A 5,871-nucleotide genomic window follows, 5' to 3' on the forward strand; every position below is an offset into this window, starting at 1 on the left:
GAGGAGGAGCAGGGGGTGGAAACGAAGGAGGAGGAGCTGCTGGAAGATGGAAAGTGTGAAAAGGGAGACAGAGGAAGAGGAGGGGCGTGAGGAAAAAAGGACGTGAAAAAGATGGTGAAAAAGAAGAAAAAAAAGGCGAGGGAACTTGACAACAGACTCTGTTTGGGACGCTGCAGAGGGAGGAGGGAAGAGGAAGGATGAGGGATGTCAGAGAGGTGTACGAGCATGACACAGAGCGATTATACGGTGGTTAAAATGAGAGAAGAATTACGAAGCCGGTACATGAAAGTGTATGGCCAACTTCCTCACTTCTCTTCCTCCTTTCATCCATCCTTTCATCCACCCTTTCCTCCCTCTGTTTTTTCTGTGGCTTGACTGCAGCTTTGGACAGCCAAAACTTTTTTATTCTCCGCTGAAAGACGCAATTGATCATTTATATGTTCCAGAGTGTTCTAAAGCCCGAGTGTAAACTCCCCTTTCCCTTCCTCTGCATTCATTCATTCATCGATCTCTATCAACATAAGCTTTGAAGAATGTTTCTTGAAGAACTGCTCCACACATCTCCCTTTTACTGTGGCCATATTTGTAGTCTTTTTTTTCCCATGCTTGACATCAACTGCACTGATTTTGGATCAGCCTCTATCCCAAAGCCAAACTAGAATTTTTATAGGGGAAACACTCAACTCTGATCACAAAATCAGGTGCTAGGGACACATCTGCATTCCCTGTACAGCTGTGTTTTTGTAGTTATCATAGTAGTTATTGGCTTTTAAGAAGCTCTGATACTAAGAAAGTTTGTTCTTGTCCGGTGTCAGAGTCCTTCGCCACACAACTCATGTGCGGTACATAAATGTAGCGCTTCCTACTTTACTCCAGGCAGCAATTAAGTTTCTGTACACAATGAAATTGGGAAAACAAATGAGTAGTATAGAAATGTAAGAAGACAGCATGAGACAAGTTTACTGTCTAGAACACTGATACTCAACTTTGGCTCCTGGGCCAAATCTGGCCCACGATAGGATGCCGGGTGCCCCCAACCAATTTGTTATTCACAATGACCCAAAAAAAAAAAAAAAAAAAGATTCACAATGGGATTTTTATTGTTGTTCCTCTTCTTTAAATGTAAATAATGCTGCATGATATGCCAAAAAAATGTCATTATTTTGACAAATGTTGCAATTGCAATAGCGTTATTATTTAAGTGGGAATGATGATTTTTGCATTTTTTCTCACTAAAAAAATGGAAAAATTATAATGATGCAATTTTTGCCAGGGTCTGTACCAACATGCTTGTTTCTTCATGTCTGGAATATAATTTGCAGGCCGGGGCATCTCTGTGGCACCCAGAGTTTCCCACATATTCATTTAGTTTTGGTGGTCCATCATGATTAAAAACATCTGCCACCACATACACATTATGGATTATTAGAGCTGGACCTTTTATTAGGAGTGCTGCTGATATATATATATATATATATATATATATATGTATAGTTTGGTCATTCACTGCACCACACTCTAGGAGTGCAGAGCGCATTCTGGGCACAGATGGAGCAGCAGAATGTCAGGCGCATTGAAAGTGAAACTTAACTATTCATTCCGCCGGGTCTAAAAGTTTGCTTTCACTCGAAACAGCTGCTCCTCTTATCCATTGATCTGATCAGCTCTGAATGGATCAACAGATCAACTATCTACACCATGAGTCACAAAGTGCTGCTGAGGAAAATAAGAACTAAAGGAGAGCTCCACCTGAGCTGCATTCACAGACTTGCAAAAACCTCAGAATTTAGAGAGGGGACACACAATGATACAAAGGGACACACACGTTTTAAAATAAATAAACGAAAGCCACACACACACTCTGATTCTGTGAGAAACACTGGGCACCACAATGCTTCATTTACAATGGTATGTTTTGACATATTTTACCTTAACTGAAAAACTGCATTTCCTGCGATTTCCACATTGCACTTGGTCATCGAAGTAGGACTTGTTTATGAAAACGTGACGGAGGTGGTTCGCCTGGAACCCCTGACAGAGGTCTGAATATCCTCAAAACCTAGAGGCGCCCTTGCATACACCTGACCTGCATAGGGCTGCTTTGACTGGATTTCCCTTTTGGCAAACATTTAAATTTGGGGATTATTAATTTATTAAATGTATATTAATATATATTATATTTTTTTTATTAATTGGCCCCTGGCCTTCTATTATTTTTAAAAAGTGGCCCCCGAGACAAGGGAAGTTGAGTATCCCTGATCTAGATTTAACATGTATATGCTGCAGGCACAAACTTTCAATAAGCACTACAGAAAAATGCAATTTTACATTTCCACTATACTTAAAAAGCAAAACTATGAATTATATGTACAGGTTACAACAGCAGGAATTTCAGGTAAACTGTTAAATGTAGACGTAATAAAAAAAAAATCTCCAGCTTTGTACGCAACCGTGACTCTCTTGTGACTGCATCAAATAAATCTAAGATTGGTACTGATACAAGTCACACAGAAAGTATTGCTATATCTTACTCCTTCAGTGTTTTTTATCATCTCTCTGGCAGCCACACAAACATTCGAATCCACCTCCATCCTGTCTCACCGTCCTCTGTCCACACCTTCATCTCCCGCTCCCTGAGACTGTCTCCCACTCCATCACCGCTGCTGTTTCTCAGATCTGTAGCCCTCCCTCTCCAGGATCCTCTTCTCTCTTCGACTATGCTGTTTTACCCACAAGTGCAGATTTCTCTCTCTTCCCTTTTTTGTATACTTCTGTTCTCCCCTCACTCACCTCTCTCTCCTCCTCCCTCTCCTCCTTCATGTCTGTACTTAATCTGCTGCTGTATTCGTTTGCCTCCCAGCACGGATCCTCCTTGCTTTTCTTCAATGTTGGACTTTGGACACTGAAACCAACTTACAACCACAAACTCTATAATATATATATATATACATATATATGTATATGTATATACATATATACATATATAAATTTACACAGTATATATACAAATGGATATATAAATATATCAAAATCTAAGCCACCATTTCTATTCTACTGGTATTATGATGATAATAATGATAATACTAATACTGAAAACTGAATCTGGTTGATGACTATATCTGTATTTCCGTACTTCAGTGTTATATAAAAGAAAAAAATATTCTAAGAGAAACTTACTAGTGATTGTGTGTGGAAATCTGAGGCTGCCGTTCTGCTCTTCTGATTAAAAACATGCTTCTTGTTTTTGTTTTGGGTCAAACCAAGTTGTGGCGAAAAAGCTGAGACTACTACTTATATAAAAAACCTACAGCTAAAAAGGACTTTTATTTATTATTATTATTATTATTATTATTATTATTATTATTATTATTATTATCAATCAAATCAATTTATCTACTGTTTTCTTATTTATTTGCTCTGATGAAATCAATAAAATTTAAATGGTACTTTTATTTTTCTTAAACCTCCTTTAAGCCTGGCCTGGCAGTTTATTTTGTTGACGCTGGCATCACTTCTGACAGCAAACACACACACACACACACACACACACACACACACACAGCCCCAGGTGTGTTGGTGTGTTGGTGTGTGTGTGTAATGGTGGGTGGTGTTTGCAATATGCGTCTCCTTCTCGTTATTGTCTCCTCTTTTCTCTACATCTCCGCGGACCTTTACTCAATCACTTCTGCGCTGTATCTATCTTTCTGTGCTTAAATCCAATCGATTAGGGTTTCTCGGTTTCCTCTGTCCCTTTTCTCTTATTCCGCCTTTTCATTTTATTTGCTTTGGATTCTCATCAATCCCTCTCTCTTTCTCTCTTTCTCTCTCCACTCTGTTGGTTTTTAAGGTTTTGTGGTTCGTTTCTCTCCAGACTCTAATGAGCTCCAGGGGGAAAATTAGAGCTGGAATAACAAGCAAACATCAACATCATCTCCCCTCTTCCTCCAGATCCCTCCTTCCTCCTGCTCTCTCTCTCTCTCTTCCCGTCTCCTCTTCTTCCTTTCCCCCTTCATCTGACATTTCTGCGCTTTATGTTTTGCTTTCCCGCCGTTTGATTCTCTTTCCTGTCCTTCCTCTTTTGCACATCTTCTTCCCTGAAACATCCCTCTGTAGCCTGTGTCTGACTTGCTGTCCTCTCCCTCTCTGTCCAAACCTGTCTCAATGGCACTTATTCTCGTCTGCATTCCCTTTTTCTCTTAGCTCTCTGTTGTCACACTTTTTTTATTGTTATGTTTTTTACTTCGATTTCCCTCTTAACTGCCAAATACTGTATTGGCATAACTATAAGACAACAATTTTACTCTTGATTACAGTGGGAAAAAAACTGGAGTCATCTTGCTTCCCAGGAGTAGCTTTCAACGCTCTGTGTCTCTTTGTAGTTTTGTAACTTGAAGTCTCTGTCCCCGTCTGTCTCCCTGACCATCTCTGTTTTGGTACAAATGCCACAAGTTCTATAAACTAAATAACAAAATAGGGTGTTTACATAGAGTCTTCAACTTCTTAACCCTTTGAAACCTGAGCAAATTGGCCTGACTTCCCTCAAAAATGTGAAACATTCAATGAGGAACTGAAGAAGAAATAACCCATAAAGTAGCAAAAAAAAGGAAACCTGTAAAATCAAACAAACAAAAAGGTTATGGCCTAAAAAAAGCATGATCAAATCATTTTAAATATGTAATTCTGTTAATTATATATTTTACACAAACTTAGGAGCACACAAACCAGTGGTTGACATTATGACAACGACGTCCATTATTCATACAATCTATGAAGCCAACCCCCCAGGGGGGCAGGCAAATCCCCCCAGGACAAATTATTATAAACTAAACAGCTAAACTGATGATCTAAGAGCATTTTAAAACAAAAATCTCAGTCATTCTCAAAATTTTGATTACAGACGCACTGAAAAGGGGCACACACTGACTTTTTCATGATTTTTTTAGGAATAACTAAAACAACTGACACTGATGAAGCCTTTTTAACACTATATTACATTCAAGTTTCACACATTTTAATACATTTAAAGTAATGACATAAAGAGAAAGTACAGTGTTTGTCCCTACCCGCCCCCTTTCTGCTAAAATACAGCAACGCTATTTGCACAAACCACATGCAGAGCTGCAGTACACCAGATGATGATAATAATAATAATAGTGGAAATTTGTTACATTTTTTAAAAAATAAAAGTATTTATGATTACATGCTTATGATTTCTTTTAATGGTATTGCATGGTTTTCCATGGTTTTTATTGGGGGTTGGCGGAAACAGTACAGAGTCGTGTTAATCTGCTCATTTATATTTTGGCAAGAAACTGAAAACCCATACATCCTGAAATGTTCAACTGTTCTCATACGTGTTATCAAATGAAAGACTTGTTCATTTATGCTGAGGACATTTACGTCAGACAGGCTTCATACACATTTTCACAAAAAAATTTCCATGACTTTTTTCCCATTAATTTGAGGCAATTTTTAAAGACCATACCTTCTCTCAAATGTCCATCAATACATCTTCTTATCGATTCTTTTCCACAACTATATAACAGCTTTTTGTAAATATATTAAAAAAAATTAAAAAATGGATTCAGAGCAGGATTAGTATAGGACTTAAATATTACTTAGAGATTGTTTATTATTTATGGGGGGGTGATCAGAGTACTTTTGTGATAATATTCTTGACAACAAGAGTAACTCAGTGAGATTTATGTTCTGCATGGAATATAAAGATTACAACAAAATAATGTTCAGAAATGACATTTTTAAATGGTAGCTAAATACAAAAAATACTGTCTTCTGTCTCGTCCACTCTTGTCCACTCTTGTTGTAACTTGCGTCACACAGAGCTGATGATCAGACCCCCCGAACTACTCA

Source organism: Plectropomus leopardus, chromosome 11, assembly GCF_008729295.1.
Source record: "Plectropomus leopardus isolate mb chromosome 11, YSFRI_Pleo_2.0, whole genome shotgun sequence".
NCBI classification, from domain to species: Eukaryota; Metazoa; Chordata; class Actinopteri; order Perciformes; family Serranidae; genus Plectropomus; species Plectropomus leopardus.